At 42.6% G+C, this 25,297-nt stretch overlaps 1 long non-coding RNA gene across 1 annotated transcript in view; it reads left to right on the top strand.

Moving 5' to 3' along the window:
• Window positions 1-243: 243 nt before the first annotated feature.
• Window positions 244-25,297, top strand: part of LOC115192672 (uncharacterized) — a 49,793-nt gene continuing 24,739 nt past the window's right edge. Inside the window, exon 1 of the long non-coding RNA XR_003877977.1 lies at window positions 244-752. This is a non-coding gene — a long non-coding RNA (uncharacterized LOC115192672). The remainder of the gene's footprint in view (window positions 753-25,297) is intronic.

Here is a 25,297-nt window from a genome sequence, read left to right as displayed (position 1 = left end):
CTATTCATATTCTATTTGGCGCACACACACATTGATCTAATATTTTGTGTGCAGCTTTGCAAGGGTACACGTCTGTAGATGTCAATCAATGGCCATTGCATGGACAAACATAGCAACATAGCCTTTTTCACTAGCCCATCATATACATCAATTCATATTTATATATTTAAAAGTTTTAAAAACTGTCGCTTTCATTCAGAGAAGGGCATTGCTCAGGTAGGCCAAGCCACATCTCCATTGGTCGCCTGATGATGTAAAAAATAACTTTTTCTTATCATGTGTGTCTCTGTGTGGAGTGACCATAGATTGCAGGCTATATAAAGTGACTACAGCAGTTTCACGCTATGATTCAGTGTCGCGAGCCCGTGCTCGATTCACTGCTCGTGGGCTATTACACCGAGTCCACTCCGCTTGACAGTGCAGACAAAGCGGGATCGGAATAGCAAAGATGAGAAGCTTTCCCCGGGATCAAACCCCCGTCCTTTTAACATGTTCCATATCGTCGGTCGTCTTTAGTGGGTGTCAGTCACTTTGGTTACGTGCAGAACACACTGTGTCAAACGCTGCGAGGCAATGACAGGGCAATACGAGGCTGCAACACAAGACTAGTTTCGTTTCTCTACAGTGCTCTACATGCGCAAAAAATCCAACAAAGCATAACTACTTCAAAAATGAAGTAAAATTATGTCCTTTAACTTTTTCTTCCAGGTCCTTTTACGTATGGAAGACCTGAAATCAACAACGAACAAATTGTAAGTAATTGTATTTTTAATTAACTTGCCATTGGACGTTGATATATACTTTTGCATGTTTGCTATTTAAATAGCATAACGTTTATAGGTCTACATTGTTTTATGTAGATGGATTTGAAGTACAGTGTTGCAATATGTAGATCTTTAGTGCTGAACCAAAGGCTTAGATATGATGGTGGTGGAATAACCTCTCCTCATTTTAAATAATGTAGGCTATTATAATATATTGCATTATGAGAATGGCAATGGCCTCTTGTTGAAGTGATTCATTAGTTGTTGAGGTCTTGCTTAATTCACTGGTGTCCAGGATTCTGACTGTTTAAAAAATGTTAGTTAATGTAGCTTATAATTGTTTCCCTGACTAATTTCCTTAGTAAAATAGGCATATGAGAAAAGAATATGGCAACATTCGAGATCTTCATAATGTTCCTTCTCTGGTAGTTTATGGTGTATAGGATATTCTGTGTAACCAAACACAATATGCTGAGGTTGGCTAACTATGCTCTGTGCAAATGTAATGTTTTAAAAGTGTGAGGTGTGCATTTAGATTCTGTACAAGGCTAGAGAAATGATGCATGTATTTAATTTACTTAGTATTTCATTGTATGAAGCATGTGATGAAATATATTGTTAGAAAGACCTGCAACTTCACTTTGACCATTCCTCTGATTGAAGTACACTATATGTAACCGATGTGAAATGGCTAGTTAGTTAGCGGTGGTGCGCGCTAATAGCATTTCAATCAGTGACGTCACTCGCTCTGAGACTTAAAGTAGGGTTGCAAGGGCCGCGGCTTTTGTGGTGCGATGGGTAACGTTGCTTCGTGGGGTGTCAGTTGTTGATGTGTGCAAGGGTCCCTGGTTCGAGCCCGGGTTGGGGCGAAGAGAGGGACGGAACCTACACTGTTACATTGATGCTGTTGACCCGGATCATTGGTTGCTGCGGAAAAGGAGGAGGTCAAAGGGGGGGTGAGTGTAACCGATGTGAAATGGCTAGTTAGTTAGCGGTGGTGCGCGCTAATAGCGTTTCAATCGGTGACGTCACTCTCTCTGAGACTTGAAGTAGGGTTTCCCCTTGCGTTGCAAGGGCCGCGGCTTTTGTGGCGCGATGGGTAACGATGCTTCGTGGGTGTCAGTTGTCGATGTGTGCAAGGGTCCCTGGTTCGAGCCCGGGTTGGGGCGAAGAGAGGGACGGAACCTACACTGTTACATATACAAGTTTGACATATGGTGTACCTCAGCGCCAAATTACCGTATGGGCACACAGGGCACATGTCCCGCGACCCCCAACATCCAGGGAGCCCCCAACCCCCCCAGAAATGTATCCTAAAAAAAATACTTTGGGTTGGGAGACCCCTGGAGGTCGGGGCCCCCCCAGATAGCATATGAACACGTCATAATAAGCATTTGAACATGTCATAAGCGTTCTGCTTCACATGCGATAACAGCTGCAAAGCATGTCTACTCGACCAATAAAATTTGATTTTGATTTGATAAGCAATGGCAAAATGTGTAGAATAGCAGGACATTTGCTTTACAACTGCAACAAGAAAAGCATGAGATGAGCTATAAAACAGCAGATTTGTCTCTCAGCCTCATGGCAAAATGTGTTGAAATATTTTCCTAAAAAACATTATTTAAATGTTGGGGGGTTGAGGGGGCCCATGGAGGTAGGTTCCCCGGGCCCCAAATGTGGTTGTACGGCCCTGGTGTAACTTTGACAAACTAAAGATGAGAAGGAAACGTGTCGCATTAACATGTTACATATGGCCAAGATTGCATTGGTAGATGTTTAATAATCTTAAACTATATGGCAAGCTGTCAGTTTCCTGAATCACACAGATGGACCTCTTTCTAAGAAAGCCTTAACACACAACAATAAACTTCCGCTGTGTATGGATTACCTGTTCTCCCCTGACACCTCTGTCCTAGCAGGCCGTGGCCAGGGTGGGAAAGGAAGGGAGGCCGCATTGGTATTTCTGTCCTGATAATATTGCTGGCTGCCAAGACATAATAATTTCAATAGCAATATTAAAACACACACATTGCATTGCAAAGGGAAATATAATCTGTTCTAAACTGTCTATTTTTACATTGTGCACCCACCCCTCTCATAATCCTCATTTACCTTGCGAAAGGCTCTGGCAGACTCACATTTTCAATTAACATTTGAAATTACTTTTAATACTGTGGCAACAGAGGAATGGGTGAGGGGAATCTGTTGCATAAAAATTTGGACTCTTCATATAATTACAAGGATTATTCTCTCATGAGCATTAAACTCACCTATCAACTGAGGCGGGACACTCCCAGTCAAGACACATGTTGTCAAACAGTTAGCAGTCACTGAATTTATTTCAGTTGATGGCTAACTAATGTTAATAACTTGGTGTGAGATATTGATATGTGTATTATTTCTACTTTGGCTTTTAACTTTGATAGCCATATAATATTATTTCCAGTAATTTACATTCATCCTCTTCAGTGGAGAGCAGGGACAGACAGGCAGGCTGGTAGAGAGACAGGTAGGCAGGCAGATGTGCAGACAGGTAGGCAGGCAGATGTGCAGACAGGCAAACTTATTTTACATTTGTGTAGTTCAGTCCTTGAGCTGTTCTTGTCTAGTGATGTTCTGTATTATGTCATGTTCTGTGTTTTGTGTGGGCCCCAGGAAGAAAAACAGACATACAGAGCGACGACCGAGCAGGTGAATAGTGTCAGGGAACATTGCCAGACAAGCACATAGACCAGACTCAGACTGTTGACTTTAGCTGACTGGTGGGGCACAACCTCTGTGCAGCCCGCTGTCCTTTCCTAAAGTCATCTGTCTTGGTGTTGTGTAATGTTCAAGTAAAATACGTGTGGAAAGTCAATGCTCAGCACATACAGTATGACCAGTTACTGTACCGACAGTACTGGATGCTTAGATATGGTGATTAGTGTTATATTGGCATGGTTTTTACTCTGTGTGTTTTTCTTGCTGGGTATCCTTGTTGTTTTTCCTATGACTTTGAAAATGACTTTACAAGTGTCTGTGTTTCAGGGCTTTATGTGTGTGACCTAATTCTGCAGGAAGCAAAGAATCTGCAGTATAAGCTTTCCTGTGTGTGTGTGTGTGTGTGTGTGTGTGTGTGTGTGTGTGTGTGTGTGTGTGTGTGTGTGTGTGTGTGTGTGTGTGTGTGTGCGTGCGTGCCTGCGTGCGTGTGTGCCTGCGTGTGTGCGTGCGCACGTGTCTCCTCATCGTTTCCTTGTAGGAGCCGGCAGTGAGATGGATGAGCTACAGGACAAAATACAAACCCTCCAACCCCAAAAAGGCCTGTGGTGCGGATGGTACTGTATACTAAATGAAATGATAAAATATACAGACCGCAAATTCAAGTAGACTATTCTTAAACTCTTCAACATTATACTCAGCTCTGGCATCTTCCCCAATATTTGGAACCATGGTCTGGTACTCCAATCCACAAATTGTAGACAAATTTGACCCCAATAATTACAGTGGAATCTGCGGCAACAGCAATCTCATAAAAATCCAGCTGAGGTATCATCGACATTTGGCTTCTTACCAAAATACCATACAACAGACCACGTATACACCCTGTACACCCTTATTGAAAAACAAACAAAACAAAGGCAAAGTCTACTCATGCTTCTTTGATAAAAAAAAACTTTTGACTCAATTTGGCATGAGGGTCTACTATACAAATTGATGCAAAGCAGTGTTGGCAGTGACGTGTATTCATGGATGTCAAGGGAAGCCAGGCTTCCCCCAAAAATGTACCAGGAAAAAAAAAAAACATATAAAATAATTTATCTTTCAGCTCTCTGTGTTTTGTAATTTTCCTTCAATTCGCAGAGGCTGAATGTACACTACGTGGCCAAAAGTATATTGATACCCCTTCAAATTAGTGGATTTGTCTATTTCAACCACACCCGTTGCTGACAGGTGTAAAATTTGTGTGTCCTCGGTTGCAACACTCACTACCGAGTTCCAAACTGCCTCTGGAAGCAACTGTTCGTCTGGAGCTTCATGAAATGGGTTTCCATGGCCGAGTAGCCGCACACAAGCCTAAGTTCACCAATGCCAAGCGTCAGCGGGAGTGGTGTAAAGCTAGACACCATTGGACTCTGGAGCAGTGGAAACGCATTCTCTGTAGTGATGAATCACACTTCACCGTCTGACAGTCCAACGGACAAATCTGGGTTTGGCGGATGCTAGGAGAACGCTACCTGCCCGAATGCATAGTGCCAACTGTAAAGTTTTGTGGAGGTGGAATAATGGTCTTGGGCTGTTTTTCATGGTTCGGGCTAGGCCCCTTAGTTCCAGTGAAGGGAAATCTTAATGCCACAGCATACAATGACATTCTAGACGATTCTGTGCATCCAACTTTGTGACAACAGTTTGGGAAAGGCCTTTCCTATTTCAGCATTACAATGCACCCTTAAACAAAGCGAGGTCCATACAGAAATGCTTTGTCAAGATCGGTGTGGAAGAACTTGACTGGCCCTGACCTCAACCCCATCGAACACCTTTGGGAGGAATTGTAATGCCGACTGCAAGCCAGGCCTAATCACCCAACATCAGTCCCCAATCTCACTAATGCTCTTATGGCTGAATGGAAGCAAGTCCCCGCAGCAATGTTCCAACATCTAGTGGAAAGCCTTCGCAGAAGAGTGGAGGCTGTTATAGCAGGAAAGGTGGGACCAACTCTATATTAATGCCCATGATTTTTGTATGAGATGTTCGACGAGCTCATGCTTTTAGCCATGTAGTGTATCTCACCGGAGAAAGCATCCAGGCAAGCTCTCTGTATGTGTAGCCCAACTATCTAATGCTCTCTGGTCACAAAAAGTATGACATTGTTGCCGCCCGTAGCATTGAATTCAAGGGAAGCCAGCAAGCATTTGGCCTCGCTTGATAAAAAAAGCATAAAATAATAGCCAATCAGCATTGAGCTAAACTGAGTGAGTTCTGTGAATGGTCCTGGCACACCAAAAAAAAGTGTCAAGGGAAGCCATTTTGGATTTGGCCTCAAACCAATCACATCACATCAAAAGAAGAACGTCATTGACAAAAAAAACTTGAATTGTTGCATCTTGTTGTGTCGTTGTCCTACGGTGGCTAGCTAGCTAGGGATTTGTGGTTTTACTTAATTCTCTTTACTGGCTGATGAGTATAACGGTGATTCTGATCCAACCATAAATTCATACATTGTGACCCAGCCTGAAAGGATGGAAGTTCAATATGTAGCTAGATGTAGTAGGCTAATGTTATCTAACTCATAGTTACCCATGAAAGGAAGTTAGGCTAGCGAGCAAGCATTTTAGCCAAATAGCCTAGGACAATAAAAACTAAAAGCGTGTACTGTATGACAGATTCACAGGCCATTTCATCGACATGAAAGAGAGGAGGATGGTATTGGCGTTTCTCTACCAGTAGGTTGGGTCAATATGTATTTTCTACTTGCACGAACGCACACACACACACATATACACAAAAATCAGAACCATGGACAGCCACATCATATTTAGATTATGTTCATTGTACTAAATTGTTTATGGTATCTTTTAGTTATCACTGTATAGGTGATTTGATGATGTTGAAGTTGAAATGGTGCTGGAATAGTGGAGGAAGCTCCTGTTTTCTTTGTGGTTCTAAATCAATAGTTGTTTTGTAGTCCGAAAATGTCGGAAACATTAACTTGCTTGACCATGCTGTAGGTCAAGGCAACTTGTTTGTTACACGCAATACGCTTTGTGGACTTCAGATGTTGCTCTCTGGTTTTGTGATGAAACAAAGGTGTGGTTGAATGTATTCTGCCGCTGTGTCTTCTTATTGTCTCGGCCTTTAGCCTATATATCATGGTGGCAAGGCCTATGAACTAACAGGTTATAGAGCAAACAACGCAATTATCACAACACATAGGTTGTCAAATTGCTTTTTTTCTGGCTTGGCTTCCCCAGGGATTTTACACATGCAATGCTACTGGGTGTTGGGGAAAAACATATTACATTATAAAATCAATGTACACAAACAACAAGTGTGCAGTTAAAATTGGCAGTAAAATACACATATTTCTTTCTTCAGGGCCGTGGGGTGAGACTGGGATGTAGCTTGAGCCCCACCCTCTTCAACATATACTGTATATCAATGAATTGGTGAGGGCACTAGAACAGACTGCAGCACCTGGCCTCACCCTAGTGGACTCTGAAATCCAATGTCTACTGTTTGCAGATAATCTGGTGCTTCTGTCCCCAACCAAGGAGGGCCTACAGAAGCACCTAGATTTTCTAAACAGATTCTGACAGTCTTGGGCCCTGACAGTGAATTTCACTAAGACAAAATAATAGTGTTTCAATAAAAGTCCAGTAGCCAAGACAACAAATACAAATGCTATCTAGACACCATTGGCCTAAAGCACATAAAGAATTATACCTACCTCGGCCTAAACATCAACACTACAAGTAACTTCCACAGGACTGTGAATTATCTAATATACAAGGCAAGAAGGGCCGTCTATGCCATCCAAAGGAACATAGAAGTCGACATCCCAATTTGGATCTGGTTAAAACATACTTCGATCAGTTGTAGAACCCATATGGTTGTGAGGTCTGGGGTCTACTCACCAACCAAGAATTCACAAAATGTGACAAACACCCAATTGAGACTTTGCATGCAGAGTTCTGCAAAAATAAACTTTCTGTACAATGCAAAACCCCAAACAATGCACGCAGAGCAGAATTAGGACTATACCGGCTAGTTATCGAAATCCAGAAAAGAGCTGTTGAATTCTACAAATACAGTACCTAAAAGGAAGCGATGTCCACACATTTAACCAAAAAGCCCTCACCTCCACAGAGATAGAGAAGAGTCCCCTCAGCCAGCTGGTTCTAAGGCTCTGTTCATAAACACAAACAGACCCCACAGAGCCCCAGGACAGCAACACAATTAGACCCTACCAAATTATGAGAAAGCCAAAATATTTGACACACTGGAAAGAATCAGCCCAGCAAACCGAAATTGGTTCTGTGAAAGTTCCCAGAACATTCGTTAGGTCGCAGTAAATGTTCTCATAACACAAAAACTGTCCAGTTTTGCGGTTGAATATACAATATTTGTATAAAGCATTCGCCTGGTATTACAAGAATGTTCCTAGAACACATAAAAAAGGTTCACCAAGTGTTTCATTAGATTGTGGGAACCGTCTGGTGAGAACATTGTGGGGACATTACAGAAGTTACAGTGCCTTCGGAATGTATTTTTTCCCTCATCAATCTACACACAATACCCCATAATGACACAGAAAAAAATGGTTTTTAGATTTTTTTTGCAAATTTATAGAAATAAAAAAAATGAAATATCCCATTTAAATAAGTATTCAGACCCTTTACTCAGTACTTTGTTGACGCACCTTTGGCAGTGATTACAGCCTTGAGTATGACGCTACAATCGTGGCACACCTGTATTTGGGGAGTTTCTCACATTCTTCTCTGCAGATCCTCTCAAGCTCTGTCAAGGTGAATGGGGAGTGTTGCTGCACAGATATTTTCCGGTCTCTCCAGAGATGTTCGATCGGGTTCAAGTCCGGGCTCTGGCTGGGCCACTCAAGGACATTCAGAGACTTGTCCCGGAGCCACTCATGCGTTGTCTTGGCTGTGTGCTTGGGACCATTGTCCTGTTGGAAGGTGAATGTTTGCCCCAGTCTGAGGTCCTGAGCACTCTAGAGCATAGTTTCATCACGGATCTCTCTGTTGTCCATTCATCTTTGCCTCGATCCTGATTAGTCTCCCAGTACCTGCCACTGAAAAACACCCCCACAGCATGATGCTGCCACCACCATGCTTCAGCATAGGGATGGTGCCAGGTTACCTCCAGACGTAACTCTTGGCATTCAGGCCAAATAGTTAAATCTTGGTTTCATCAGACCAGAGAATGTTGTTTCTCATGGTCTGAAACTCTTTAGGTGCCTTTTGGCAAACTCCAAGCTGTCATGTGCCTTTTACTGAGGAGTGGCTTCCATCTGGCCACTCTACCATAAAGACCTGATTGGTGGAGAGATGCAGAGATGGTTGTCCTTCTGGAAGGTTCTCCCATCTCTACAGAACAACTTTATAGCTCTGTCAGAGTGACCATCGGGTTCTTGGTCACCTCCCTGACCAAGGCCCTTCTCCCCCGATTGCTCAGTTTGGCCAGGCGGCCAGCTCTACGAAGAGTCTTGGTGGTTTCAAACTTCTTCCATTTAAGAATGATGGAGGCCACTGTGTTCTTGCGGAACCTTCAATCCTGCAGATATTTTTTGGTACCTGTTTCGAGATCTGTGCCTCGACTTAACTTAATCCTGTCTCGGAGCTCTGCGGACAATTCCTTCGACCTCATGGCTTGGTTTTTTTCTGACATTCACTGTCAATTGTGGGTCCTTATTTAGACAGGTGTGTGCCTTTCCAAATAATGTTCCAATCAATTGAATTTATCCCAGACTCCAAGTTGTAGAAACATCTCAAGGATGATCAGTGGAAACAGGATGCACCTGAGCTCAATTTCGAGTCTAATAGTAAAGGGTCTAAATACATATGTAAATAAGGTATTTCTGTTTTTTATTAGCAAAGATTTCTCAAAACCTGTTGTTGCATTGTCATTATGGGGTATTATGTGTAGATTGTTGAGGAATTATTTTTATTGAGTCCATTTTAGAATAAGGCTGTAACGTAGACAAATTTGGAAAAAGTCAAGGAACCTGAATATTTTCCAAAGCTTCTATATGTTCCCAAAACACACAAACTGTCCAGTTGTGAGGTTGATTCTACAATATTGTTACAAGAACGTTCCCAGAACACATTTTCTCTGTTCTTTAAAAGTTCCCAGAATGTTTCATTAGGTTGTGGGATCAGTCTGGTGGGAACATTCTGGTGACATCACAAAAGATATGTTCCCAAAACACAAAAACTGTCCAGTTATGCAGATGATTCTACAATGTTTCTTTTAGGGTGGAAAAAACATTCAGCTGATGTTACAAAAAACATTCCCAGAACACATTTTGTCTGTTCTTTAAAGGTTACCAGAATGTTTTATCGGGTTATGGGAACAGTCTGGTGGGAACATAGTGGGGACATCACAAAATAAATGTTCCCAAAATATTAAAACTGTCCAGTTGTGCTGACATTACAAGAGATAGGTTCCCAAAACACATAATATTCTCAGTTGTGATGATGTTCGTAAATGTTTAAGTTAGGTTGCACAGGATATTCTTATAATGTTGTAAGAATGTTGACAGAACACCTGGTCTAAGTTCTTTAATAAAGGTTCCCAGAACATTTAAGTAAGTTATGGGAGTTGTCTGGGATGTTGTAAGAATATTTTTGTGATATTCACATGTTGCACAGAATATTCCAATGTTGCACAATGTTCCACAATTTCCAAATAAGTTTGTTTTTATGACATTCACAGCATATTTGTTTTATGTTTAACGTAGCATTCCATTGATGTTAACGCAATATACATTTTACCTTGACTTGGAGGTCCTCAGAACATTTTTTACTTAATATTAACACATCATTCATAGCATGCAAATGTGTAGCTCCTTAAAGCTAAAGAAAGCAGATTGGAATATGTCCCTCTCCAGATTTAATGGCAATTCACATATGAGGACTGTATTGTAGGCCAACTACAAAGTGATATAGACACACAGCCTTTTAATTTAATTCATAGAACATTTGAACAGCATTTAATCATATAGACACTTCAAATGTTTACAATCTGCAAATGTGTGATTTGAACCTGCAGTGTTTGGTTCCCAAGCCAGGTTTTATTTCCTCTGCACCACCAGGGAAGCTCACTCGCATTTTTTTTCTTCAGTATATAGCCATGGTAGTATGGTCAATCAGGAACGCCATGCTTTCTTAGACATAACCAACCCAAGGAAATACTGGTAACTGGGTTATTCACCGTCACTTCACCAGTGGAGGCTGATTGGATGAGCTATCAGATGACAGGCTCATTGTAAATATGAGCCCAGTAGTTCAGCATATAAAGGGAATGGGTGAAGTGATGGTTATTAACCCAGTTACCAGTATTTTCCTGGGTTAGTTATGTCTAAGAAGGCTAAAAAGTAAGCATAGAATTCCTGATTGACCACACTGTTAAGACTATATACTGAAAAAATAACATGTAGAAGGTGTCACAAAAGATAAACAACCAAGCTTGAGAATCAAACATGGCAGGATCAAATGTCCATGAATTACATAATATGCAATCAAAATGCTGTGTCTATATCACCTTGTAATGGCCTACAATACAGTTGTCAAATCCACCCGGCTTGATTCTGTCTTTGGTAGCAACATTTGAAATTGTGTTTTTTACATTGGATAAAAGTAGAGACTCATAGCTAGAAAACGGTATATCATACACTACAGTTGAGGAACAATTGGAAAGTAATTCAAGTCAAATCAAAATGTATTTGTCACGTGCGCCGAATACAACAGGTGTAGACCTTACAGTGAAATGCTTACTTACAGGCTCTAACCAATAGTGCAAAAAAGGTATTAGGTGAACAATAGGTAGGTAAAGAAATAAAACACCTGTAAAAAGACAGGCTATAGTAGCGAGGCTATAAAAGTAGCGAGGCTACATACAGACACCGGTTAGTCGGCCCAATTGAGGTAGTATGTACATGAATGTATAATTAAAGTGACTATGCATATATGATAAACAGAGAGTAGCAGCAGCGTAAAAAGAGGGACTGGGGGGGATTCGGGGGGATTCGGTGGGGGCACACAATGCAAATAGTCCGGGTAGCCATTTGATGACCTGTTCAGGAGTCTTATGGCTTGGGGGTAAAAACTGTTGAGAAGCCTTTTTGTCCTAGACTTGGCACTCCGCTTGCCATGCAGTAGTAGAGAGAACAGTCTATGACTGGGGTGGCTGGGGTCTTTGACAATTTTTAGGGCCTTCTGCTTTGAAAATTGATCAACTTGTAACCTCACTTCATAAATTCAGAGCGTTGTCAGATTGTCCATTCGTAAATTCAGAGCGTTTTGCTCTCGGAGCGTTCAGAGCGCACACTGGACACTCTTGCCGAGGAGTAGGGATGATCTGATCATTCTGACCTAATAACAGCAGTCAAGCACCCAAGCTAATTGGCTAACGTTGGCTAGCTTGTTAGCTACTTCCAGACACAAATGAGAGAACAGCTCACTCTGACCATGTTACTTGCCCTAGCAGAGCTGGGTAGGCTGTTTTTATGTTATCCAGAGTGTTGGTGACTGCAATTGTGCTGCTGGCAACAATTTAATTACGCCTTTTTGCCAAAGTTTACTGACACAGAGGTCAGGTGTTGAGCGTTTGTAAATTTGTCAGTTATTCTGCGCACTGACACACTCAAGATGAGAGTGCTCTGAAATCAGAGTAGATTTACCAGCTACGTCTATTGACAGTTGTCGCAGTGACATCATAAACATTCTATTGAAGTGGTTACTTGCATAGTTGAGTCTGTTTTTTAGACACGTAGCTAGCTAGCTAAACAATGAACCATAATCCCAACTCATAATGTTACTACCCTGCATGAATCTGCTGGTAGATAACCAACCAGCCAATGTTGGCTAGCTAACATTAAACTATAACTAGCAATGCAAATGGCTCTGAGTTACGAATAATATCACTACACAGATCATACACATAACGTTAGCTAGCGAGCCAGCCAACTAACGTTAGCTAGCTAACTAACAGTACACTTTAACTTGAAATAAAAACTACTTTCTGACCAAATTAGAAACATGTAATATCAAATTTAGCTAGCTAGACTATCTTACCCATGTACATGGATGGATGCTTCTCCCTCTCTGTCACAGATGCCATGGTTGCCCTTAGTTTGAAGATGGAATCCAGAGACAGGCGTTTTATACAACAGCCTTCTGTGTGTTCTCTTTTCGACTCCGTCTGCATATTATCAATCAAACGGCAGCATTTTCTCAATCTCCGTAGATTGAATCTCCTACAAATGTGACCAGTTTCAGGAAACTAGGCGTATGTCGCGGGTCACTACTTCACACGAGAGCCATTTGAACGTAATCTTTTATTTATTTATTATTTTTTTATGCGTTTTTTGCAGAAATGCCTTCTGGAACATGTGACTTTCATGTGCCTTAATAACAAACTTGTATACCATCTGTAAATTTGAATAAAATTGTTCAATTACGAGCCTAGTTGATTTAGCCACAGAAAAGTCAGCAACTTTCCCACTAGCTATGATTGGCTTAGATAATGAGTGGGCTGGACATGCTGAGAGATGAGTTCGGATTGGTCTGCTGTATAGCACACTTCTGTCTATTTGAGCTGGATTACCTATGTGTAGGTAATCCTGTCTAACATGGCTTTTTAAAAATATATTGCTTAGTAGAACTGCATAAGTGTTGCTCTCCACTTTCTGGAGGACCGAGTTTTGAAATCAGTATAATTAGAGTATGATAGCTAGGGAGATGGTGAAAACACTTTTTAAAATGTTTATTTAACTTGGCACATCAGTATTGAACAAATCATTATTCACAATGACAGCCTACCCCAGCCAAAGACAGCGCTGGGCCAATTGTGTGCCACCTTATGACACAGCCTGTATTTAAACCAGGGACTGTAGTGACACCTCTTGTGCTGAGATGCAGTGCTTTAGACCACTGCGCCACTCGGCAGCTGTCTCTGGACTACAGCTACAAACTAAGGGCAACCATGCCATCTGTGACAGGGAGAAGCATCCAACCATGATGTATACAGGTAAGATAGTCTAGCTAGTCTAGCTAAATGTTCTGGGAACGTTCTTGTAACATCAGGTGAATGTTTTGTGCACTCTAAGATAAACATTGTATAATCGTCCACACAACTGGGCAGTTTTATGTGTTTTGGGGACATATCTTTTGTGATGTCCCCACAATGTTCCAACCAGACAGTTCCCACAACCTAATTAAATATTCTGTGAACCTTTAAAGAACAGCCAAAATGTGTTCTGGGAACGTTCTTGCAACATCAGGTGAATGCTTTATACAAACATTGTATAATCATCAGCATGACTGGACAGTTTTTGTGTTATGAGAACATTTGTTCTGGGGAAGTTTTGAGAACTTTCACAGAAGTCGTTTTGGTTTGCGGGGAAAGCATTACTGGTACATTGTGTTATTGCATTAGCTGGAATCCTAATGAGAACCTTTGGGGAATGTTCTGGGGAATGTTCTGTGGTGGTTGTTACAGATATTGTGCACAACATTTTATGTTAGGAGAACATTTCAATGATATTTCATTCGAAACACGTTTTAAATGTTTTTGGGATGTTATCCTAACAAGAACTGAATTGGAATCTTAGCTAATGTTCCGGGAATGTTCCCGGTTTGCTGGGAACCAAAAAAATATAACATAAAAAACTAACTGGAATGCTATTTGGCCCTAAATAGAGAGTACACAGTGGCAGAATACCTGACCACTGTGACTGACCCAAAATGAATAAAATCCTTGACTATGTACAGACTCAGTGAGCATAGCCTTGCTATTGAGAGATGCCGCCATAGGCAGACCTGGCTCTCAAGAGAAGACAGGCTATGTGCACACTGCCCACAAAATGAGGTGGAAACTGAGCTGCATTTCCTAACCTCCTGCCAAATGTATGACCACATTAGAGACACATACAGTATTTCCCACAGATCACACTGACCCACAAAGATGTTGAAAAAAAAATAAACAATTTATAAACTCCCGTATCTTTTAGGTGAAATATCGCAATGTGCAATCACAGCAGCAACATTTGTAGCCAGTTGCCATGAGAAAATGGCAACATTTGAGCACAAACAACATTGTAAATACCACCAATATTTATCTGTTTATTTATCTTCCCCTACTATTCCTACTACAACTATTTGCACGTTGCTAAAACACTGTACATAGCTGATAATATAAATATTTTTATCTTTTGGAAACCTTTGTGAGGGCAGTGCAATGTTTACTGTTCATTTATAATAGTCTTATGTTGTTTTTGTTTCTTCTCACTTTTGTTTGATGTTTATTTCACTTGCTTTGGCAATGTAAACAAATGTTTCCCATGCCAATAAAGCCACGTTGAATTGAATTGAAATATAGAGAGAGGGGGAGAGAGAGCACACTAAGTTCATCTGAGGATAGGGAAATGCGTTTCTTTCCAGTGTGAATCATTTTGGAAAAATGAGCCTCTGGACTGAATTGCCCCAGTTTCTCCATTCTGCTTTATTGTCTATTTTGGCTGAACTCACAGTTATTTGTTTTACTGCCCAAGAAAACTTCAGGTCCTTTAAAGATACAGCAGGCAAAGCCAGTTTCTGAGTCAACCACGCCCTGTAAACAAATAAAATACATCTCAGTAGAATGCTGCCATAGCTTCCTGTTTAGCTCTGAATTCCAAGGTAAACTAAGCTAGTTCTCTGAGTCTGCATCCATCCAGAGCACAGGGAGAATTCCTGTTAGAGTTTGAGAGGCAGTTTAAAGAATACACTTGTTTAAAAGGATTTAGATGTTGGTCAAATGGACTTTACATGTTTAATACGTGGTGCAGGGTTTAGGTTCCGATTTTTATTTTTGATAATGAATTTCCACAATTAAAGACGTTGCCTTTGAATTCAGAAAGAACCTTGATGCCATCGGTTGCTCATGTACTTATCAGTCTAGCAGGTTGGAAAACAAATGTCTGCAGTGCAGTGGGAAAAAAAGAAAGTGTGAGAAAGGAGCGGTATGGGAGCGGGGCGTGGGGGGTAGAGAGACAGGGAGGTAGAGAAAAACAGGGAGCGGTATGGGAGCGGGGCGTGGGGGGTAGAGAGACAGGGAGGTAGAGAAAAACAGGGAGCGGTATGGGAGCGGGGCGTGGGGGGTAGAGAGACAGGGAGGTAGAGAAAAACAGGGAGCGGTATGGGAGCGGGGCGTGGGGGGTAGAGAGACAGGGAGGTAGAGAAAAACAGGGAGCGGTATGGGAGCGGGGCGTGGGGGGTAGAGAGACAGGGAGGTAGAGAAAAACAGGGAGCGGTATGGGAGCGGGGCGTGGGGGGTAGAGAGACAGGGAGGTAGAGAAAAACAGGGAGCGGTATGGGAGCGGGGCGTGGGGGGTAGAGAGACAGGGAGGTAGAGAAAAACAGGGAGCGGTATGGGAGCGGGGCGTGGGGGGTAGAGAGACAGGGAGGTAGAGAAAAACAGGGAGCGGTATGGGAGCGGGGCGTGGGGGGTAGAGAGACAGGGAGGTAGAGAAAAACAGGGAGCGGTATGGGAGCGGGGCGTGGGGGGTAGAGAGACAGGGAGGTAGAGAAAAACAGGGAGCGGTATAGGAGGGAGCAGTGGTGGAAAAAGTACCCAATTGTCATACTTGAGTAAAAGAAAAGATACCAAAATTACTCAAGTAAAAGTTAAAGTCACCCAGTAAAATACTGCTTGAGTAAAATTCTAAAAGTATTTGGTTTTAAATATTCTTAAGTATCGAAAGTAAATGTAATTTCTAAAATATACTTAAGTACCAAAAGTAAAATTTAAAATATAAATCATTTAAAATTCCTTATATTAAGCAAACCAGACAGCACCATTTAATTTTAATTGTATTTTTTATTTATGGATAGCCATGGGCATACTCCAACACATCATTTACAAACAAAGCATGTGTGTTTAGTGAGTCCGCCAGATCAGAGGCAGTAGGGATGACCAGGGATGTTCTGTTGATAAGTGTGTGAATTGGACCCTTTTCTTGTACTGCTAAGCATTCGAAATGTACCGAACACTTTTGGGTTTCAGGGAAAATGTATGGAGTAAAAAGTACATTATTTTCTTTAGGAATGTAGTGATGTAAAAGTTGACGAACATATCAATAGTAATTTATAGATACCCCCAAAAATGACTTAAGTAGTACTTCAAAGTATAGTTACTTTACACCACAGGGAGGGGGAGAGAGGGAGGTAGAGAGACAGGGAGCAATATGGGATAGAGGAAGTAGAGAGACAGGGAGCGGAATGGGGGGTGAGAGGCAGGGAGAAGGAGAGACAGGGAGGGAGAGAGACAGGGAGGGGAGAGAGAGGGGTAGAGGGACAGGGAGGTAGAGAGACAGGGAGCAGTATGGGGGGTGAGAGACAGGGAGAAGGAGAGACAGGGAGGGAGAGAGACAGGGAGGGGAGAGAGAGGGGTAGAGGGACAGGGAGGTAGAGAGACAGGGAGCAGTATGGGGGGTGAGAGACAGGGAGAAGGAGAGACAGGGAGGGAGAGAGACAGGGAGGGGAGAGAGAGGGGTAGAGGGACAGGGAGGTAGAGAGACAGGGAGCAGTATGGGAGATGGGTGGGTAGAGAGAGGGAGAAGGAGTGACAGGGAGGGAGAGAGACAGGGAGCTGTATGGGAGGTGGGTGGGTAGAGAGAGGGAGAAGGAGGGACAGGGAGGGAGAGAGACAGGGAGCAGTATGGGAGATGGGTGGGTAGAGAGAGGGAGAAGGAGGGACAGGGAGGGAGAGAGACAGGGAGCTGTATGGGAGGTGGGTGGGTAGAGAGAGGGAGAAGGAGGGACAGGGAGGGAGAGAGACAGGGAGCAGTATGGGAGGTGGGTGGGTGGGTAGAGAGAGGGAGAAGGAGGGACAGGGAGGGAGAGTTTAATTTTGCAGTCAGCCCCTTCTCCCACCACACAAACAATGCTGCTGTCTCCCCCTCTGAGAGAGGAGAAGAGACAGAGGGAAGAGGGAGGGAAGGAGAGAGAGGGAGAGGGGAGAGAGGGAATGGCCTGTGTTGGGGTTTGGATGAGTCAGTGGTGGGCCCAGTCAGCAACAGCTGGGTCTCTACTGTCGCTTTATCTCCCAGCCAATCCCAATGCTCTGCCTTCCAGCCTCGCAGCCTCCCAGCTTCCAGTATCCCAGCCTCCAAGCTTCCAGCCTCCCAGCTCCCAGCCTCCCAGCTTCCAGCCTCCCAGCTCCCAGCCTCCCAGCTTCCAGCCTCCCAGCTCCCAGCCTCCCAGCTTACAGCCTCCCAGCTCCCGGCGTCTCAGACTCGTAGCCTTCCAGCCTCCCAGCTTCCAGCCTCCCAACCTCCAAGCTTCCAGTCTCCCAGCTCCTAGCCTCCCAGCTCATAGCCTCTCAGCTTCCAGCCTCCCAGTCTCCAGCCTTCCAGCCTCCAGCTTTCCCGCCTCCGAGCTTCAAGCCTCCTAGCTTCCTGCCTTTCAGCCTCCCAGCCTCCTAGCCACCAAGGCCCCCAGCTTCCAGCCCAGTCTGAATTATGACAGCTCAGGGATGGCAAGCAGCCTAATTACAATGGCTGATTGCCTCTCTACTGGCATTTCTTACAAGGCGATTGTCATGTGCGTGAGCAGGTCTGGAGGCCAGGAGGAATAGGAAGAGGGAGGCTTTTCATTGGCTCTCCTCTCTTCCTTTGGACAGAAATGTATGCAGATTCAGAACTGATTGGTTCAGGGCAAAGAGTTTTTTTTTAATGACATTTGGCCAGACAGAACCAGTGTGAGGAGGTCGGAAGCCAGCGAGACAGGTGATTTTGTTGCACAATGGTAGATTATAGCTGTTCAGTCTTTGGCGCTATTACATTTGTGAGTTGTATCAAAGTAAAATCACGTAGGGGACAGACTGGATTATGAATGAAATTGTCCGATTTTTTTGCACAGTATAATTTCTGAAATAATTGATCTTGAAACCATCTTATTTTACTGTCTTGAAAAGGTGGTGACTACTTTTAGAGGGTTTAGAAATTAGGGCAGAATTATAATTATTGAGCATATTTATTTTCAAAAGGACAGAAGTAAGGCCTTGAATTGGCCGTTTGTATGTAAGTCTGTCAGAGAGACCACTGTGAAGTGTGATGTGTGTGTTAAGTGGGAGCTGCTTTGGGTTGGTCTGGACGGCTTTGTCTACTGCTTTGGCTTTTGTTCCTATAGTAATGAATTGTGGAGGCCTTGGCTTGAGTCGGCCTGTCTCACAGCGACTAAAGACAGAGTGCTGGCAAGGCGAAGGGAGAGATCATGGGCGTATGGGCGTATGTTTGTCTCTCTGGGGGCAGACAGACAGACAGACCACGCCGGGTCAGTCTAGCACAGTGAAGAATACTTTGTTTTGCATGCAAAGAGGATATAAACTTATTTGCTTTGTATCATATTATCTCTTACCTCCAGAAAACACAAAGATTGGCCACGAAGATCACAATTTTTTTATTCACTATAATGAGGGATCCTGTTTTCTGCTAACAATCTCTGCAATACTGCGGTCAGCCTTGAACTTCCGTGGCTTCAGTGAGAGAGGGGCAGTTGTTCTCCCCTGAGCTAACCTGATTAAGCAGAGGTTGACGTTGCTAAATCCTTTTGAACATCAAGTTCTGTTGTTGATTAATGAAAAGCCTGTTCCCCTGTATATTCATATGCAGACCGCTGCAGCCTAGCCATGTTGACCCTGTGACCCAGACACTACCTGTCTGCTGACATGGTTACAAGGATGGAGCAGGTTCAGGGGCCTGACTCCAGGGATCACTTTGCCTGCGTTAACAATCAGCATTGCACCCTCACGGCAGTAAAACAACCACCCTGCTGCCTCACGGGCCAGGAGAGACCGATCTAAACTCGAAGAGCTCTGTGAACAGTGAGCACTGAGTGTCTGATACCATTTGAAAGCACTTCTTTGGTTTGCTATGGCCTAACGAACTGGCCCACAGTAGGAAGCATTGGGCTTTGTTGTGAAGGGAAAATATCTTGTCACTTTTTCCAATGTTATATTTCATCCGATGGATTGTTAGCACTGACTTTGTTGTTCAAAGGGCTTTGTGCTGTGACTTAGATACCATATTTAATGATATGTATTTTGTCCCCAGTGTTACGTAGAGTGACCAGGATGAAGAGAGAACTGATTCAATAGACTTGAGGAAATGCAGGCGAGCGAATTAGGCAAATTTGAACATTCTCAGTCTTCCTCATCCTGCTTTCATAAACAAACAATGGTTTCACCTGTTGAAAGGGGTGAATTTACCCCCATTCTGTAGGAAGAACAAGGCATGCCGGCAATGTGTCATTGTTTAATTAAATGTGTGTGTTAGCCTGAAACCATCAGATGGTACTAGAACCAGTTCTCTCTCCCTCTGAATGATTCACTGAGCTGGCCAAACCAGAGACCATAGCTTGGCTCTGCCTCATATCCATATATCAAACCTCGCAGTTTCACATTAGCCTATTTTTTGTAACAGGGACAGAAACTATTGCCACTCCAGGTCTAATAGACAGAGCTTTATTTGGCACATATGCATGGACCTGGACTGCCTGATGTTTCTTGTTGTATGGACTGGAGCAAGGTTGCCATGCCTTGGGGATATTCTTGTTACAAATTCTATGACTACTGATTGTTGTTAACATTCATTTTACTTTGGTGACTGTACACTACTGTTTCTTCTTGCTTCAGTTTCAAAGTTTGGCGAATTGGCTAGAATGCTCTGCAGTTTGAATACTCTAGGACAGGTTATGGTGATTTAGTAAATTCGAAGAGGCCTCTCTCTCTCTTATTCTCTCCAGTGACTTGCACTGTTGCAGGTGTCCACCAGATGCTGCATGCAGACAGAGAGGCAAGCCGGCAGCGAGGCAAGCAGACTGCACTGTCTCAGGTCTTGCCAGGAACGGCATTGGATGGAGATGTAACATCCACTTCTAATCAAGATCCTGTGGGCAGGATTGGAACAGCAAGTGGCTCTCCAGGGACAGTACAGACTGTAGCATCAAAAATTATTTATTTCTTTGTGCGTGATGCAAATCAATCACTTCTTGCCCGTGACATCATAATTAACATGAAGTGGCATGGCTTGCTATGCTTTTTTTAACATGCTGGAAGTTACTGGTATAGCCCTTCACACGTATCTTTATACAGGTGGAAAATGGCAGATTTGGGCACTGATAAATGCCTAAATTGGAACGTAGTGGCTGTACAGTAACATGCTATACATGACATTGAAGCTATTGCTCTGCGCTTCACAGTGCTGTATGGGTTTTGACTGACAAATCAAATACATTTTTATTTGTCACATGCGCCGAATACAACATGTGTAGACCTTACAGTGAAATGCTTACCGTAGTTTCCGGACTATTGAGTGCACCTGAATATAAGCCGCACCCACTGAATTACATTTTTTTATTTATTTTGAACATAAATAAGCCGCACATGTCTATAAGCCGCAGGTGCCTACCGGTACATTGAAACAAATGAACTTTACACAGGCTTTAACGAAACACGGCTTTTAACAAAAATGAATAGGCTTTAACGAAACACGGCTTGTAACAAAAATAAATAGGCTTTAACAAAACACGGCTTGTAACAAAAATAAATAGGCTTTAACAAAACACGGCTTGTAACAACAAATAAAAAATTAGCAGTAAACAGTAGCCTACCAAGAAAGTCATTGGTCACTATCTTCCTCCTCCTGTGCACTGAAACCACAAGTCATCTCCTTTAAAAAAAAATTGAAAGTGGGAAAAATCCATATATTAGCCGCGTCATTGTTTAAGCCGCGAGGTTCAAAGCGTGGGAAAACAGTTACGGATTATAGTCCGGAAATTACGGTACTTACAAGCCCTTAACCAACAATGTAGTTAAAAAAATACCTAAAACAAATAAGAATAAGAAATAAAAGTAACAAATAATTAAAGAGCAGCAGTAAATAACAAAAGCGTGGCTATGTATAGGGGGTACCGGTACAGAGTCAATGTGCGGGGCAATTGAGTCGAGGCAATTGAGGTAATATGTACATATAGGTAGAGTTATTAAAGTGACTATGCATAGATAATAACAGAGAGTAGCAGCAGCGTAAAAAGGGGAGGGGTCAATGCAAATAGTCTGGGTAGCCATTTGATTAGATGTTCAGGAGTCTTATGGCTCTGGGGTAGAAGCTGTTTAGAAGCTTCTTGGACCTAGACTTGGTACTCCGGTACCGCTTGCCCTGCGGTAGAAGAGAGAACAGTCTATGACTAGGTTGGCTGGAGTCTTTGACAATTTTTAGGGCCTTCCTCTGACACTGCCTGATATAGAGGTCCTGGATGGCAGGAAGCTTGGCCCGAGTGATGTACTGGACCGTACGCACTACCCTCTGTAGCGCCTTGCGGTCGGAGGCCGAGCAGTTGCCATACCAAGCAGTGATGCAACCTGCCAGGATGCTCTCGATGGTGCAGCTGTAGAACCTTTTGAGGATTTGAGGACCCATGTCAAATCTTTTCAGTCTCCTGAGGGGGAATAGGTTTGGTCGTGCCTTCTTCAGGACTGTCTTAGTGTGCTTGGACCATGTATGTTTGTTGATGATGTGGACGCCAAGGAACTAGAAGCTCTCAACCTGCTCCACTACAGCCCCATTGATGAGAATGGGGGCTTGCTCGGTCCTCCTTTTCCTGTAATCCACAATCATCTCCTTTCTCTTGATCACATTGAGAGAGAGGTTGTTGTCCTTGCACCACATGGTCAGGTCTCTGACCTCCTCCCTATAGGCTGTCTCGTCGTTGTCGGTGATCAGGCCTACCATTGTTGTGTCATCTACAAACTTAATGGTGTTGGAGTCGTGGTTGGCCGTGCAGCCATGAGTGAACAGTGAGTACAGAAGGGGACTGAGCACGCACCCCTGATGGGCCCCCGAGTTGAGGATCAGCATGGTGGATGTGTTGTTACCTACCCTTACCACCTGGGGGTGGCCCGTCAGGAAGTCCAGGATCCAGTTGCAGAGGGAGGTGTTTACTCCCAGGTTCCTTAGCTTAGTGATGAGCTTTGAGGGCACTATGGTGTTGAAAGGTGAGCTGTGTCAATGAATAGCATTCTCATATAGGTGTTCCATTTGTCCAGGTGGGAAAGGGCAGTGTGGAGTGCAATAGAGCTGGCATCATCTGTGGATCTGTTAGGCCGGTATGCAAATTGGAGTGGGTCTAGAGGTTCTGGGATAATGGTGTTGATGTGAGCCATGACCAGCCTTTCACTTGCCAGTTGGTTAGCGCATGCTCGGAGTACACATCCTGGTAATCCGTCTGCCACATCCGACCAGCGTCCGACGAGCATTCTGAACTTGAGCACCTCGCACAACAAGAAGACACCCCCATCCTTTCCGCTAATTAGGCAACTTTTGGAAATTTTTTGTTGTCTGAATCAGGGAAATACTGTACATTAAGAGGTCTCTATGTATTTTGAAAGATGAGACGTTAAGGATTATAATAAATACCGATTTGATGTCATACAAGCAAACCAAACACCCATGAGTCCAAATGTGCACTTCACGTTTCCATATAAAACAAATTATTTCATATACAGTGTCAACGTTTATGATCACTATATTTGATGTACAGTTAGTTACAAGATGACATGGCGTCATACCCTGGGTTGTTCTGAACAGAGTGAGCCTGTTTGTCTATTGTGAAGAAAATATGCCACGGCACATGCACCTGAATGCACTCATGACTCCTCTCTGTGCGCCTCAACATTTATGATCTGTTTCTCTGAATTGCATTGTGAAAGTCTAACACTGTAATATCATATTTTATAACTTAGCTAGTCATGTTAGCAATAGTACAAGCTTTCAAATGAGGCCCGCCTGACCCAGATTGTGATTTTGGATTGCGTAAACAACGACAGTAATGGTGTGATGACGTTGATGCAGGGTTGTGCTGCAAGCATAACAACTACAAGTGTGCTTGCTCTAGTTCCTCAACGGCAGAGCTAAGATAGCTAAAAAAAAGCACCTTATAGTTGAAGATTTCTTTGAGTCATAAAAATGCATTAAAATGACTTAGGAACTGTGTACACTTTGGAGAGGTGTGTCCACTTGGAGACACCTGTTAGTCCTCTCACTCAAACCCTTGTCATTTTTATTGTCTTATGTTGCACCTACAACACATTTTCCAGGAATATTCTTATCATGTTACTGAATGTATCCAGAGCATTTTCAGATTTCGTTATCAACAAATGCAGCAAAAAATATGGTAAACATAAAATGACCATATAATCAACAGTGTTATATTTGGATTCAGTCTTGTGTCAAGTGAACTATCGCCTTTGGTATAACATTTTTCCAATAATCTCCAAACTATTCCCTTTCAATTGCTACCATGCTTATACATACTTTTTTCATATTTCTTCTATACTAAACATTTTAGTTTAGCCCTGTCCATATAGGCCAATTCCCATGAGTGTAAAGAGTTCAAATTAATAATTAATTGTCAACTATAGTATTATAGGCCTACTTTCACTTTTCCTTCCTTATTTCCTTAAATAGAGATCCAAACCATGTGCATTTATGTGCCTTTGTATATGTGTGTCAGTTAATATTTTGTGTGCTTCCTGCGTGTCTGTCTAGTATGTACTGTAGAACTATCTGTAGTAGAGGGTGAAGAGAAAGGGTCTGTCACGTGCTGAGTCCAGTCGAGCAACTTAAAGGCCAGTGCACTCAAAAACGACATTTCCCTATGTTTTATAGATATTTCCACACTATGAGGTTGGAGTAATTCTGTAAAATTGTGAAAATTATGATCATGCCGTTTTAGTGTAAGAGTTGTTTAAAAAGATCGGCTGAAATTTCAGCCTGTTTTGGTGGGATGGAGTGTTGGCCTGCCTGGCGAAATCAACAGGCAGTATAAGTTAAGAGTTTCAAGCCTCTCTGCCAATAACAGCAATTTGTTTAGGTTACAAAACCCTCTCATTAGGCTCGTCCAATTAGGCCTTCACTCAGACCACTGCCAGACAGTCCTAGCAAAATTCCTGCTTGAGAAATTGCTCTTTGCACAGAAGCAATTTTAAATTGTTATTTTTTACAATTTTAATTGTGAAAAAATAACAGTAAAGTACTTCATTGTTAAAAGGAAATTATTTTATAAAAATGGCTGCATTGGGCCTTTAACAGTTAAGACAGGGACAAAGCCAGACCTGCGCAATGCATGCTGGGAAGTTTGGCTGCCAGAGAAAGTGCCTAAGTTCCAGCCAGCGTGGCTGAAACCCTTGCTAAGGCTGAAAATGAAGTTTGAGAGTGGAAATGAGAGGAGCAACAAAAGAGAGAGAGCAAGAGAGAGAGAGAGCGAGAGAGAGAGAGAGAGAGACAGCTAAAGTGCTCATGGCTGTAGGCTCAGTGTGCTCTTAAAGAGAAATTACCAAAACATTCCTGAAGCATTGAGAAAGAATGGGACAGTACAGTATAGCACAACTTAGCAGTATAGACAGCATTTACAATCTTGGTTTATTGCTTTTGTTGGGGAATATTTTTGATAGGGACATTTTCACTATTCAAGATTAAAAAAGAATGTACAATGTACAATTGTTTCATAGGACTGACTACTTTTATACCTGAAGATGCACGAGTGGAAAGATTTGCACAAATAATTTACAATGTTATGTGCAATGTTAAGCATTAATGTGACAAGCTACGGGGAAGGTTTTAGCACAATTTATTTTGAATTAGTTTCCAAATCTAATGATTGTATAAAATACACAAACAGTCAACTATGTAACAACCTTTTATTCAATAGTCATATACAAGTTATTCAAATGTTCACAATAAAGTTTAAACATGTAATAATAATGTAATTCCATTT

The sequence above is a fragment of the Salmo trutta genome, chromosome 4 (assembly GCF_901001165.1).
Source record: "Salmo trutta chromosome 4, fSalTru1.1, whole genome shotgun sequence".
NCBI classification, from domain to species: Eukaryota; Metazoa; Chordata; class Actinopteri; order Salmoniformes; family Salmonidae; genus Salmo; species Salmo trutta.
The sequence above is the reverse complement of the archived record's forward strand: the minus strand, read 5'-3'. Positions and strand labels throughout refer to the sequence as shown.